The sequence below is a fragment of the Xyrauchen texanus genome, chromosome 35 (genome assembly GCF_025860055.1).
Source record: "Xyrauchen texanus isolate HMW12.3.18 chromosome 35, RBS_HiC_50CHRs, whole genome shotgun sequence".
NCBI lineage: Eukaryota > Metazoa > Chordata > Actinopteri > Cypriniformes > Catostomidae > Xyrauchen > Xyrauchen texanus.
In genome coordinates, this window is record NC_068310.1 from 7,952,952 (window position 1) to 7,968,446 (window position 15,495).

Below are 15,495 nucleotides of genomic sequence, written 5' to 3' on the forward strand. Positions count from 1 at the left end.
TTTTTTAACTTTAAATCATTGCTTCCAGTCAGCAGGGGCATGCGCGTGTGGCGTAATAATGTTGGCACGTGAGAACCGTGCGAAACACGTGGAAGAGCAGCATTGTTTGCAACTGAGTACACTGTACAGAATCTTTGTTGGTTTGGTTTTGATATGTATTTGTATCTGTTTGTTTACTAACAATGGTGTATTTGTGTACTAATCCTGGATGTCTCAACTGAGAGAAGAATTTGAGAATACATCCGTAACATGGCATCGCAAATATGTCACACCAGAGTAGGGCTGGGCGATATATCAAATATTACCAATATAATCTAGATAATTTTGGTGACGATGTAAAACTGACCAATATCGTGAATATTGCGAAGATTTTAATGTGCTTTCATTTGGCAGTATCTCAGCAAGTAAAGCCGCTGACTACCACACCTGGAGTTACAAGTTCGAATCTAGGGCGTGCTGAGTGACTCATGTCAGGCTTCCAAAGCAGCCAATTGACCCGGTTATTAGGGTGGGTAGAGTCACATTGGGTTAACCTCCTATAATGTGGTTCTTGCTCTCGGTGGGGCACGTGGTGAGTTGTGCGTGGATGCCATGGAGAATAGCATGAGCCTCCACACACGCTAGGTCTCCGCGGTAACGTGCTCAACAAGCCACGTGATAAGATGCATGGATTGACTGTCTCAGACAAGGAGGTAAATGAGATTCACTACACCACCAGGTGGACCTAGAGCACATTGTGAAATGGGCCTGCCAAATTGGGGAGAAAAAGGGGAATGGCAAGTTGGCCTTATGTGAGTATTAATCCACAAAAGGCTGCGATTTAAAGAGAGATAACCATGGTCTGTGTGTGATTCAGTACAAACCAGTGACACGCTGATCTGAATGCATGCACATGGCGGTGCTCTCAGATCAGTTCGCATGCATTGCGAAATAAAATAATGCAGATTCAAGCATTTGCACAATTCCAAACATTATTACAGTGATTCAGGAAATGCAGAACATTGTAAACTGTCAAATACACATGGCCTTTTCTGTGTCGAAAAAAAAACTATATATCTAATAATCAAAACAATAATGATATTTCAGCATTACATAATAATAATCAACCTGACATGTCCCACAGTAATAACTCACAGTAAAATATCATGTAATGTTCAACCGGGGGTTCAAAAATAAGTCAGTAAAGTAGCTTTGCACAGTTTGTTCATTCACAAAAATGTGTTAGTAAAAACATTTGAAGGTAAAAAATGCTTTTTATTAAGCTACTATGAATCATTGTATATGAAATATAAATATAAATTGCATAATGATGAAAATTATTGAATTTCATTCTCCCTTGTGTTTATTTAATGAAAACAATAATTATTTTTAAATAGAGTTTTATTTAGTGTTTTAAAAATATTGAATCTACTTGGCTGCAATGGCTGTGGATGAAATGATGGTTCCTCTGATAAAAAAAAAAAAAAAAAGAATCTTTTGAACTATTTAAGAGCAAATACATAATTATCAAGATATACATCAAATATCATCAATAGGCTGAAAAATATTGATTCGTAATTTAAGACATGTCGCCCAGCTCTACACCAGAGGCCCGTGAACTCCACTGAAATTTTGTATATTTTCTCACACCGAAAGTGATCGTATCGCTTTAGAAGACATTAATTTAACAGCTGGTGTCATATGGATGACATTTATGCTGACTGTCTGTGATTTTTGGAGCTTCAAAAATTGGATCACCATCGACTTGCGAAGATGGCTCCAGTGTGTACGGTGAATCGTCTCTCATGTCCGCTTGGGCTATTACTTGCTCTTGCTTTGTTGCTCTGTATATGTTTTCAGGATGATTCTGCGTTATTCCTTAATGATCGCCAAGTGCTTTTTTACATCCGAGCAGTTGCTGAGATATTGTCTTGGCAAGATTTGGGTTGTAAGACTACAAGACTTCCTCCTGTGTTGTCCTATATACCAGCAATCTTGTGCCGTATACCGTGTGACACTCCCCGTAAAAAACGGGCTAATCTGGTTGGTGTACTGGTGAGATTCATGGTTTACCTGGTGTCCTCAAGGGTGACTGATACTCGTCTCTTCTACGGCTCATCGGAGTTTGTATGCCGGTGGATCCGGCCTGTCGTCCCTGATGTTTCTGACCTGCCGGTGGAGCCTCATCGGCCCTGGCGGATGTGGGACCATGGAAGTGGCGTGGAAAACGGGAATCTTCATCTGCTGGAATGTGCCACCACGTCGGCCAGTGCAGAGCTCACTCCTGTTATGGCTTTGATTAATGCTAGATTGTTAGCAAACAAGACCATTTGCTCAATGACTTCTTCACGTCTTGTGGCTTGGATTTTCTGTATGCGATTGAAACTTGGATTCACGCTGGTGAGTTGGCCCCTTTTTCTGAACTTCTTCCTCCAAATTGTAAATTTTTTAGCTCTCCTCGGAATACTAGCAAGGGTGGAGAGCTGACGTCTGTATTCATATCCAGCTTCCACTGTTGGCAGATTCCGTTTGACTCCTATTCCAGTTTTGAATTGCAGTTATTGGGAGTTATACTTTTCTCCTCCTGTGCTGTGCGTGGTGGTGTATCGTCCACCTAAGTTTAAGACTTTGCAGACTTCTTGGGGGATTATAATGAAATATGATCATCTCTTAATTGTTGGCAATTTTAATATACATGTATGCTGTGAAAACAGACATTGGTCAAGGAATTTTTGAATCTTAATGACTTTTTTAATTTCACAACTTATGAAAAGGGACATACACTGGATTTTGTGCTGTCTTATGGACTATGTGTATATATCAGTGAAATCTGTGAGATATGTATTTCGGATCATTTGCATGTTTTATTAACTGTTACAGTCCCTTGCTCTAGTTTAAAAGATTGCGCTACTGCAAACTGCCTATGTGTGATTAACCCTTTAACTACTGCGCAGTTTTCTACTACTTTTAAAGACACTATACTTCATAGACTGGATGGCTGTTCTGATTTGAATGTGGAGGAGCATACCACCATTTTTGACTCTACTTGTACTGACATTCTGGACTCTGTTGCTCCATTTAGGTCTAAACTCACTAAACTACTATCGGAGCCCTGGTTGAATGATACCACCCGTGCTCATAGATGTGAATGTAGATGAGCTGAGAGAAAGTGGAAGAAATGTAAGCTCCAAGTGTCCTTGGGAATCCTATGAGACAGCTTATCAAATCTGCTAAAACAGTGTATATAGCTAACCATGTTTCCAACTAGCCTCAAGTTCTTTTTAATGTTTTTAACTCTATTATAAATCCCTGTGATACTGCTGCTATTGTTGTTACACACTCAATTTGTGATAACTTTCTTAAATGTTTTGATGACAAGATCGCTGTTCATAGGTCTTCATCCACTCACTCTACCCTTGACCCTTCTGTACCTGTATCAGTTTGAGTCTGTGCCACTCTCCTTTTTAATAGAAGTTGTTCAGAACATGCAGCCTACAAAGTGTCCCTTAGAGTAGACAGTGTCCCCTCTCGCCTGTTCAAGGAAGTTTTTTGTATTATTGGGACATGTTCTTGTATTGATAAATTCATCTCTTACCTCAGGGTGCGTTCCAGCTGCTTTTAAACATGCTGTGGTGCAGCCTCATATCAAAAAGAACAATTTAGACCACTCTGTGTAAAGTTTTGGATAAAGAAGTTCTTACTCAATTGGAAAAAATGTTAGATTACCATGGCATTTTCAAAAAGTTTCAGTCTGGTTTGAAATCATGTCATATTACTGAAACTCTCTTAAATTTAATGATCTTTCCTTAACGGTTGATTCAGGGAACTCTGCTATACTGATGTTCTTAGATTTGACTGCTACCTTTGACACTGTGGATCATAGTATCCTTATATCACGTCAGTATGTAGGAATTAAAGGTACTGTCCTAGAGTGGTTTAAATCATATCTGACAGATAGGAATTTCTCGGTTCATTTGGGTGTTTATTCTTTGACTACAGCCCCGCTTACTTGTGGGGTTCCCCAAGACCCCATTTTGGGCCCTGTTCTCTATTATTATATGTTACCAATTGGGTCTATCTTCAGACGATATAAAAATCCTTTTCATTGTTTTGCTGATGATATACAAATCTATTTGCCTTTAAAACTAAAAAGTGTAGAGTCAATGCAGCCCTTGCTGGATTGCTTAAAATATATTAAAACCTGGATGGATTTGAACATTCTGATCTGAATGTATGTAAGACTAAGATTGTTTTTTTTTTTTTTTAGACATCCAGGCCTTTTGGAGAATCCTGACTCTTGACACTTTGGCTTCATATAGTCGATCTGTTGTGAAAAAGTAATTTTTGGAGTAATTTTTGACAGCTGTTTTAAATTTGATAAACAGATCGCTCAGTTGTCAAAACTAGCTTCTTTCAGTTAAGATTTTTAGCAAAGGTAAAGGCCTATCTCTCCCAATTACTTTGAAAAGATTATTCATGCTTATATTACCTCTAAGATGTTATTAAGATGTTATTGCTTGCTTTTAAGGCTTTAAATGGCTTGGCACCATCTTATTTAGCAGACCTCTTGCATCATCATACCCCGGTTAAAGCACTGAGGTCGAACAACCAGATGCTCTTGATGTTCTGAGATCCAGGCTCAAAAACAGAGGTGTTCGAGCCTTTGCGGTGGGTGCTCCTAATCTATGGAACAGCTTACCTTTCCATATAAGGACTGCTCAGACTATAGAAATGTTTAAGTCACTGCTGAAGACCCACCTCTTCGCATTGCCGTTCAACGAGTGTAGAGCTCGACACCCTGAATTCTTACTCTGTGTGTTGTAACTCTGTAGCCCTGTCATAATTTTAATGTTTTTTTTTTATTTATTTATCATGTTTATTGAGTTCTATGGCTTTTCTTTTCTAATCGTACAGAACTTTGGTTCAACTCTTGTTGATTTTAAATGTGCTTTATAAATAAATTTGACCTTTAAGGACCTACTGAGCTAAGATATATTTCTATTTTCCTTCAAATGTGTTCTGCTGAATAAAGAAAGTCATACACACTTGGGATATCATGGGGGTGAGTAAATAATGACAACATTTTCACTTGTAGGTAAACTAACCCTTAAAAGGGTATTGCATTCTTTCACAATTTGCATGATGTTATTCAATTATAATCAATTATTTATAATGCATTTATAAATGAATTACTAGTCAATAATGAGCCCAAAACAAAAGGAACATGTAAAGTAATAATGCAAAGTGTTATGAAAATGTGCTCTGTAAACTATGTATTTATGGTGATGGTTATATTGACCTTTCCTTCTACTGTAAAAGGCTTGAGTTTTAATTAATATTTTATTTATCAGTGATGTCAACTGTCCCACATTTCAAGCATGCTGATAATGGAAAAATCCATATTTTTGAGAAGGTAGTAAGAATGTCAATATTTAGGTATAATGTAATATCATAAAATTGTGTCATGATATATATATCTTATTGCATACAATTTGCACAAGCATATAGCTAAAATGTATTTCCTTAAAATATATTATTGTTATTATTATTAGTATTATTATTATTATCATTATTGTTGTTATTATTATTATTATATTCTTACACCTCCCTTTGGTGAAAATACACGGGTGTTCTCATGTAGTTATTCTGACAGAAATTCTGCACACATCAAATTCAGAACGTAATAATCAGGCCTTTAACAAACGACATTAGTATTGTAATGTGCTAATATACTCAGTGGCCTGCAGGGGGCGTATGATTCATGAGTGATTGCATCCAGATGTGGCAGAATTCTTGTGGAAAAAGTCTGGAGTCGGATGGAAATCCAAAATTGCTTGACTGAATCTTAAATCTACGAAAGATATAATCTACCTTCAGAAATTAATTGTGATCAGTACTGTAAATAAATAATTGCCAGGATTTGACAGATTATAATTATTATCATCATAATTATTACAATGAAATGCTGTATTCTTAATTGTACTGTAAAATCAATGCAGCCATTTTATGTCATCAAACAACAAATTAATTAAATAACACAACTGTTTCCTTTGGATGGGAACTTTGACTTATTTACTTTTAATTAAATTTCTCACAGCAGGTGTATTTGTGTTATAGGACACAATTTTTATTTTTAAATATACTGTGAAATTCTGGAAAATAGTAGTCAATACTGTAAACTCACACATTCAGTAAAATCACTCTGAATTCTTTTGAAAACTTGCGTTGATTTCTAAACAAAAAGTGTCTATTACGACACATGAGTCGGTGAATTTGCCCGACAGTGCCTGTCCTGCCCACTTTCACCTCCGGCTCATCACTACACACTGGAACATGATGACACGCTGCAATCAATGAAAGCTAACTTCACCAACAATCGGAATGCGTTTACACGCTGTTTATTTCGATTATTATGCAATTTATACTTTTTAGTGGAGAAAAATAACCTCGTTACACGACGATCCTTGTGTATTTTTCAGTTTTTCTTGCGCGCCTGTTGTCATGACCAGCTGTTGCACATCCGCGCGCTATCAGCGACACATCACTACACCTGATATACAGGTAATGGCAACGTTAGACAGGGCAAAACAAAAGATCTAAGCGAGCTTTCATCGCTAAATTGCCACAACAACATTATTAATGTAGTTGTATCAATATTAGAAGGATGACATTGCAATTAGGTTTCATTAAGTATTACCACAATGGTTTTCTGGTTTACAGAGGCTCCTAAGTATTTGGACACTTTCTGGTTGTCTGATTTTACTGGATCATGTCCATAGATAATGTGATGTACTTGACCTGTGGTTACTCTGCCAGGACACCTATGTGAACTTCAATGGAACAGACTTCAAGCATCCATTACAAATCACACCAGTTTATTTAAAGTAATTGCTCAAATTAGCTCAGAAATGTGCACGTAGTTATTTCTGAGAAAAGGTCTAGCATCATTTATTTGCAGATTGCACATGATTTGATACTTTATTATCTAATGTAGTGGCATTCATCAATTTCAAGTTTGACAGAAGGGTCCAAATACTTTAAGGGTGACTGAAATGGTTACATTTTCTACTGTTTGTACTGTATGAAAAGACTGGAGTCAGCGTTGTTGTAGTTCACTTTAGTTCAAGTCAAGTCAGTTTTATTTAGCACCTTTTACAACACGCGTTGTTTAATCATTAATCAACATCTTATGGAGTTTTGTGTTCCTTGTCACAGTCACCTTCTGCTTGCTCACTGAGGTTATTAATACAATTATTATTTAATTACTTATTTTTATACATGATTACAATTTTTATTTTATCTAATTACACAATGATGACTCATCAACATTATAGACATTGCAGTTTTATCATCTGTTAATGCAGGATTTTCTGTAAAGCTGCTTTGAAACAATGTGTGTTGTAAAAGGCGCTATACAAATAAAATTGACTTGAATTACTTTATGTAAATGTATGTTAATCAGACTTAATTTACTCTGCTCTTGTAATTTTCTGACAGTGCGCTTTTCTGTACACTGCCATAGTATCACATTATTTGATGAGCTTGAAGTAGTAGAGAAGAGGTAACATCTTGAGTTTTTTTTTTTTTTAAAGAATATTTGCAAAGTTTATAAACGAATGGCTACTGATGGCCAGTGAATGTGTCTATGTGTGTTTCTCTGGGCACACTATGCAAAAGCAGAGTACTCAGATGGACAGGCTGTTCATTTAGAGTTTTAGCATCTCTTGGAGGAAAGGCTTCCTCTTAATCGCAAATCCCAGACATTGTGCCAAGGAGAATCCCTAAGCATCATGGGCATAAGAGCACACATACAGATGTACATGATATCAGAGAGAGATTGAGGCAGAATCAATTCCTTTGAAATACATAATAATATAGATCCACATTCATAAATGCAAAGTAATCTAAAATAAATAGTGCAGTACTGTAAGATGCAGCCGAAAATCTGCACCTTGGCATTATCTGCAGATTCCCAGTTCAGGCAAAATAGCAGGACATACCAAAATATTTTGTGCAAGTACAAACTGGCAACCTTACAAAAATGAGCTTAATAGCCTTTTGGAAAGGCTTAGATTTAATTTAGAATCTTCAAAAAGTAAAAATAGGCTTAATGTGTGGTATTTACCATTAACTGATATTGGTTGAATTTTAGAGGGAAAACTGATGGAAGAAATAGATAAAATAAATACATTGGAATGCTTGCCTTGTTAAACCAATGCTATCATACTTTACAGGTGTATTTGTACTGACACAAGCTAGATATTAACATATGCTGACAAAAACATAAACCTCAAAATGTGTTCAACGTGTTACTATAATAGGCTTTACCTTACTATAAAAATAAATAAATACAATAACACTAGGAATGTGTACTGCAAGTATTCCATAAGGAAATTTCCACAGTAATGACAACCAAAAGCATTAAAAGGGCATTAAAAAGTGTAAACATTTCTCTACTTTAAAATTGAAATGAAGAATATCTATCTATCTATCTGTCTGTCTGTCTGTCTGTCTGTCTGTCTGTCATTTACAGTATCTATTCGTATTTCTGTTTGTCTGTCTAAGTTACAGTCATATGGCGGCTAATGTTCAGTTGTGAGAGGTGATCCCTCAGCTTATATCACTGAGCTTTAGTCCGATTAGTTCTCTTAATATGTGACTCTGTTATGCAGAATATAAAGATTCTTCAGTATTAAATGATAATAAGAATCAGTTGCCTTGTCTGGAAGTTGAAAAGAGCCTTAAACTCTGAAGGCTATTTAGGCCTTGTTTAGCTTGAGTATTTGGGAAGTTTAAAAAGAGTGCTGTGAGTGGTTGTTGAGCTGTTCCTTAGGTACTCTAAATAGTTGCCAGGCAGTTGCTGGGTGGTGGTTTGGGTTTTGCTCGGTGGATCCTAGGCAGTTGCTAAGGTTATCTAGAATGTGGCTTAGGTTTTGCTAGCTGGTTGCTAGGCAGTTGCTATGGTGATCTGGATGCTGGCTAGGGTAATACATGGTGGCTGCTAGGCAGTAGCTAAGGAGTTCTGGATGGTGGTTTGCTAGGTGTCTGCTAGGCAGTTTCTAGGGTGTTCTGGCTGGTTGTTAGGGTGTTGCCCATTTTTTGTTTGTGGTTGGGATTTTGCTTGGTGCTTGCTAGGCAGATGCAAGGGCATTCTGGGTGGTGGCTAGAGTGTTGCTTGGTGATTGCTAGGCAGTTGTTAGCGTATTCTGAGTGGTGGATAGTGGGTATCTTGCTGGTTGCTAAGGCATTCTGGGTTGTGGATAGGGAGTTGCTTAGTGGTTCCTAGGCAGTTGCTAAGGTGATCTTGATGGTGGGTAGGGTTTTGCTAGGTTGTTGCTAGGCAGTTGCTTGGATGATCTGGATGGTGGCACATTTTTTTATCTAAAATTCCTAGGCAGTTGCTAGGGTGTTCTGGGTGGTGGCTAGGGTGTTGATTAGTGGTTGCTAGATAGTTGCTAGGGAGATCTGAATGGTGGCTTGGTTGTTACTTAGTGGTTGCTAGGATATTTTGGGTTGTGGCCTGGTTGTTGCTTGGTAGTTGCTAAGCAGTTGTTAGGGTGTTCTGAGTGGTGGCCAGGGATTTGTGAGGTGGATGTTAGGGAGTTCTAGATGGTGGCTAGGGTTTTGCTAGGTGGTTGCTAGGCAGTTTCTAGGGTGTTCTTGTTGGTTGTTAGGGTGTTGCCAATTTTTAGTTCGTGGTTTTGCTTGGTGGATGCTAGGAATTTGCAAATGTGTTCTGATTGGTACCAGGGTGTTTCTTGGTGGTTGCTAGGACATTCTGAGTGGTACCTAAGGTGTAGCTATGTGGTTGCAAGGCACTTGCTTTGACATTCTGGCTGGTCTAGGGTTACATTTGGTTGCTAGGATGTTTTGGATGGTGGCCATGGTGTTGCTTGATGGTTGCTAGGCAGTTGTTAGTATGTTCTGGGTGGTGGCAAGGGTTTTGCTAGGTTGCTGCTAAGCAGTTTCTAGGGTGTTCTGGCTGGTTGTTTGGGGTGTTGCACAGTTTTTGGTTGCTGTTGGGATTTTGCTTGGTAGTTGCTATGCAGTTGTAAGGGCATTATGGTTGGTGGCTAGGTTGTGGTTTGATGGTTGCAATGCAGTTGCTATGGTGCTCTGAGTGGTAGCTATGATGTTTCTTTTTGGTTGCTAGGCCCTTATGAGTTGTGGTAAATGTTTTGCTTAGTGGTTCCTTGGCAGTTGCTAGGGTGGTCTGACTGGTGGCTAAGGTTTTGCTAACTTGTTGCTAGGCAGTTGCTAGAAAGATATGGATGGTGGGTAAGGTTTTGCTAGGTGGTTGCTAGGCAGTTGCAAGGATGATCTGGTTGGTGGCAAAGTTTTTGCATTATAATTCCTAGGCAGTTGCTAGGGTGTTCTGGGTGGTGGCTATGGTGTTGCTTAATGCTTGCTATGTAGTTACAATGGATTTCTGGATGGTGACTTGGGCTTTGCTTGGTGGTTGCAAGGCAGTATCTACGGTGTTTTGGGTGGTGGCTAGGGTGTTACTGTGTGGTTGCTATGATGTTTTGGGTTGGTATTTCTTGATGGTTGCTAGGCAGTTGTTAGCATGTTCTGGGTGGTGGCTAGGGTTTTGCTAGGTCCTTACTAGGGAGTTTCTAGGTTGTTCTTGTTGGTTGTTGGGGTGTTGCCCAGTTTTTGGTTTTGGTTTTGTTTTGCTTAGTAGTTGCTAGGCAGATGCAAAGGTTGGTTGGTTGCTAGGGTGTACGTGGTTGTAAGGGCATTCTGGGTGGTGGCTAGAGTGTATCTATTTGGTTGCAAGAAATTTGCTTTGACATTCTGGGTAGTGGCTAGGATAGTGTTACTCTGTGGTTGCTAGGATGTTTTTGTTGGTGTCCAGGGTGTTGCTTGGTGGTTCCTAGACTGTTGCTAAGATTATCTGAATGGTGACAAAGTTTTTGTGCCATAAATCCTAGGCAGTTGCTAGGTTGGGGTGGTGGAGAGGTGTTGCTTAGTGATTTCTAGGTAGTGGCTAGGAATATGTGGATGGTGGCTAGGTTTTTGCTCTTTGGTTGCTAGGAAGTTATTAGGGGTTCTGGATGGTGAATAGGATTTTGCTAGGTGGATGCTGAGCAGTTTCTATGTTCTGGTAGTGTTCTATAGTGTTCTTGTTGGTTATTGCGGTGTTCCATAGTTTTTGTTGTGGTTGGGATTTTGCTTGGTGGTTGCAAGGCAGTTGCAAGGGCAATCTGGGTGGTGTTAGGGTGTGGTTTTATGGTTGCTAGGCAGTTGCTACTCTGTTAGACATTTCAAATGGTTTTTACAGTAACTTACTGGCAACACTGTCTCAGGCATATGGAGATTAAGACAGGCAGAGGTCGGTAACAGTAGAACAGTCCTTATCTTCACAGCCAGGGAATGAGAATCAGAGGCAGGCTAGGGTCAAAACCAGGAGGGCAGTCCAATACAGTCGGTGGTGTAACGGCAATGAAAAAATGAAACAAACAGAGACTGGAGCAAACTGGACTAAATAGAAAACAAAACTAATAACGGCAAAAGGAAAGCAGCACAGCAAGACAGAAATACATGTCACAAGGCAGGAAGAAGACACAAAACACTTTGGCAAGGACAGAGAGACAGAAAGGGATATATAAAGGATATGCAATCAGAAAAGTGAAGCCAGGATGTGTGAATCTACTGTATTTACTCACTGCTGACACAGGTAATTCACTTAACAAACTATGTTTATGTATGTAATTATGCATTATATATTAAACATGATCACACACATATATACATATACATATATATATGTGTGTGTGTGTGTGTGTGTGATTATTAGCAGAAATCGATTCAAATACAATAAATATTATAAGACGTGCCTATAATACTATCGAGGTCTTGCTTGGAGCAACAAATGTTTGGAAATAATTAACGTCCATCAGCAACAGCCAGTGTTATTTCTCTGAATAAGTTGTGAATAGTATCTTTTTATTTTATGACGTCTTTGACAACATCCACTTCAGACTGAGAAATCTTGAAGACATCAACAGTTAAAGGGCTGCAGGCTGGACAGCGTGAATTCATTTACTTTTTACTAGCATGTCCGTTCTCATAGGAATTAACTGTTATTTTTATATTAAATGTAAATTTTACCAACGTTTAAAACATCATTGAATCGTGTACATTAAGTTACTGTACTGATAAAAAAACAGTATTACATAACAATTGCATAACCACAGTGAATAACTGTACAAGGCGAATTAAGTTGTATGCACAGACCTTACAATGTATAAATCTGTATTCAGAATAAACATTTTGATATTTATAATTCATTTTTTGAGGTGTCTTGTCCGTCAGCTTATCTGATAGTATTTACTGTAATGAAGATGAACATAACTCACTCTCATTTTTAATGAGGACATTTTCCCAAGTCTAAATAAATAATCATTTACATGATTAAGATATTTGTATAATAAGACAGTACAGGGATACTTCAGATATCAAAACATTGATTGGATAAGTAATATTTATTCATGTACTTACCGTTGTATGAGTTCCAATGGTGCACATGCAGGCTCCTGGTATTCTATGTTTAAAACATAGAAGCATCCAAATACAGATAAGGCATCTGCAAAACCCAGGTGCTCCTCCAAAACATAGGCCACCTTTCCGTCAATGCTCACCATCCACTTTGTTGCAGAACGAAATGTGTTGCCTGAAAAACAACAAGTACAAATTACACACTTTTAAAAGGCATACCACAAATGGAAAACATTAACCTTTCTGAAAATCATAAGCAATTCTTCTTTTACCAAGTATTATCAGTCACGGTGTGGCTGGCAGGCGCATTGTCAATGGATGGCTCTGTTGCAGTTGTCCTTAAAACAAAACAAACAAACAAAAAAAGCCTGTGATTACAACATGATTAAAATACAGCCTAACAATAAAAAAAAATACATGAATTACAAGATTATTTGCCTACTTAGATGATGCCAAAATGAAGATGGAGTCCTCTTTTTCAAAGAAGTGCTTATTTGAACAGCTGCTTTACCTGTCCTGCTCTGCTGCATGGCTGTTGTGTCGATTTCAATGTCCTGTAGAAGACCTCGAATATCTCTGTTCTGAATCTGTCTTTGGAAGAGATATATGATCCTCTTCCCCTTGGTTTGAAGAGCCTCTCCTACTCAATCACAGATATCAATACCTGTGAAAGTTTTGAAATGTGCACAGAGTCCTCTTTTTGTAAAGAAGAAAGGCTATTGTTCTTATAATATAACTTTTAGTTTGGTTAAGCCGTTAGCAAATTTCAGTTTCAAGTTAAATTCGGGTGCACAACTCTGACTACTGCGGGAATTGTCAGTACACACACAATTTCTTTTTTTTTTTTTACCTCAGGGATAAAATTCTCTGTACAAAGCTCTTTCATCGGTGTATCACATGGGTGATCTCCAGAACTGTACTGCTGAGCTCCCTCGCCGGCACAACCTGCGGCACTGCTGTGGCTCCTAATCTGATTCTGTACCTTCATGCAAAGCCTATCAAAATCTGAGTAAAAGAAAAAACAACTGTATCTAAATAGAAGAAGAAAAAAAACGGTGCACTGGCGCTAAAAGCCATTACGGTAAATACAGTAATATACATCAATTTAAAAAATACAATGAATCACGTAACCGACTCGGACTGCCCGGGCAGCCATCGCGACAGGTTGGAGAGCGCAATCCACGCGCCCAAGCTATGGGCAAGGAGGACCAAAGGGACAATCTCGTTGGACGTACCGGCGGGTAGGGCCTCACGGCAGGGTGGAGCCAGACAGGCCACATAGACGGGGCTTGAGCCCTGTTGCTGTGCTGAGTCGAGATACATCAAAGCACTTTCCTGACACCTGATACCCACCAGCGGATCGGTAGAGGAGAGGGGAGGAGGTACCTCGTCCCCATGGTCCATCGAAACATCCGTTTGTGCCACAGCTGGGCACCTAAGGGCAGACCTGCCAAAAAGGAATGCTGGACGGTGGTTGTAATGACAGCCATATACGCCGGTTATGTGACCCAGGGAATAAGGAAACCACTCTTTTGTTAAACTTTTGGGTACCAGAGCTACTTGAGCGTGTGGCAAAATTAAATGAAAAAGGAACAAAAGTTTCTCCTACCGGCCCTCCACCAGGGGATGGAGTGGTCTGTTCACCAGCTCCAGAACAGCGGGTCTCCTGGTCCATGGGTCGAAGTCTCCTGGGCACTTCGAAGCTTTCTTCTTGGTGGCCGGCCATGAGACGGGTGGTGTCTGCTTCATACAGGGAGCTTGACGCTGGTGCGGGGCCACAGCAGAGTTCTTGAGCTGCGCTGCTTTCTGGGCAGTAGGGTCTCTGTCTGCTGCGTCACTGTCAAGAACTGCTGGGCAAAGTCCTCGATGGTGATGCTGAATAGGCAAGCCTGGGAAATGGGGGCATTGGGAACCGTGCCTTGTCGGCCTCTCTCATCTCGACCAGGTTGAGCAAAAGGTGGCGCTCTTGGACCAACAAGATGGACATCGCCTGCCCGAGAGACCAAGCCATGATCTTCGTCGCCCGGAGGGCGAGGTCAGTCGGCGAACACAGTTCCAGTCGTGCAGCTCTTTCTTGGCATGGTGGACTTGCAGGAGAGTCATGCCGTGCAGGGCAGAGTCAGTTTGTCCAGTGGCACCTTAGGCTTTGGCTGCCAGGGATGATGTAAACCTACAGGGGGTAGACGGGAGCTTTGGGGCCCGCACCAGGTGGCGGCGCTCTGTGGGCATAGGTGCACTGCGAGCACCTTATCCACTGGTGACATTGCTGAGTAGCCCTTGGCTGCCCCACCATCGATGGTAGTTAAGGCAGGGGAGCCAAAAGATCGGGACCAGGCAGGAAAAGGTGCCATCCACAATCTTGTCAGCTCCTCATGCACTTCCGGGAAGGCGTGGCTGTGAGCGGCGCCACGGGGACCAGGAACCAGTCATCGAGCCACGAGGGTTCAGTGGAGAGCGGAGGGTTCCACTCTAGCCCGACACTCACGAATACCCAGAAAAGCACATCCATAATTTTCGTGTCATCGTGTGACTGGGCAACCTCAACCGAAGGGGGAAGGTATATTTTAGAATATACTTTTAGTTTGTTCTGCTGAAGTGCCCAGGGGCGATCTCTGCAGTGCACCAGTGTAGCGAGGGGGAGAAGCCACTGTAATGTGCCGTCAGAATCCAGCAGAGGTGAATGGAAGCCATGGGAATTCAGCTCGCTTATTTCTCAATGAAATAGCAACCGCTTGGCTCTGAAGAGAAAATCTTAATAAGCAGTATGCACGCCCCTCCTTTATACCCCTATGTTCGGGGAGTGGCATGCAAATACCACTCGCCAATTCCCATTAGCCTTTTATAAAATATCAGAAGGTGTCTCGGGCTCCCAAGAATGACCCCTAGTGTCACTTCATCGACACTACGTCAAGTGAGTGTCAGATGGGGAAGCGGATTTTGCATGGCAAATAAATGCATCAGAATTACTAAATAATTGGCCCTGTGTATTTAAAAAAAACACTTTTCTCACTTGTT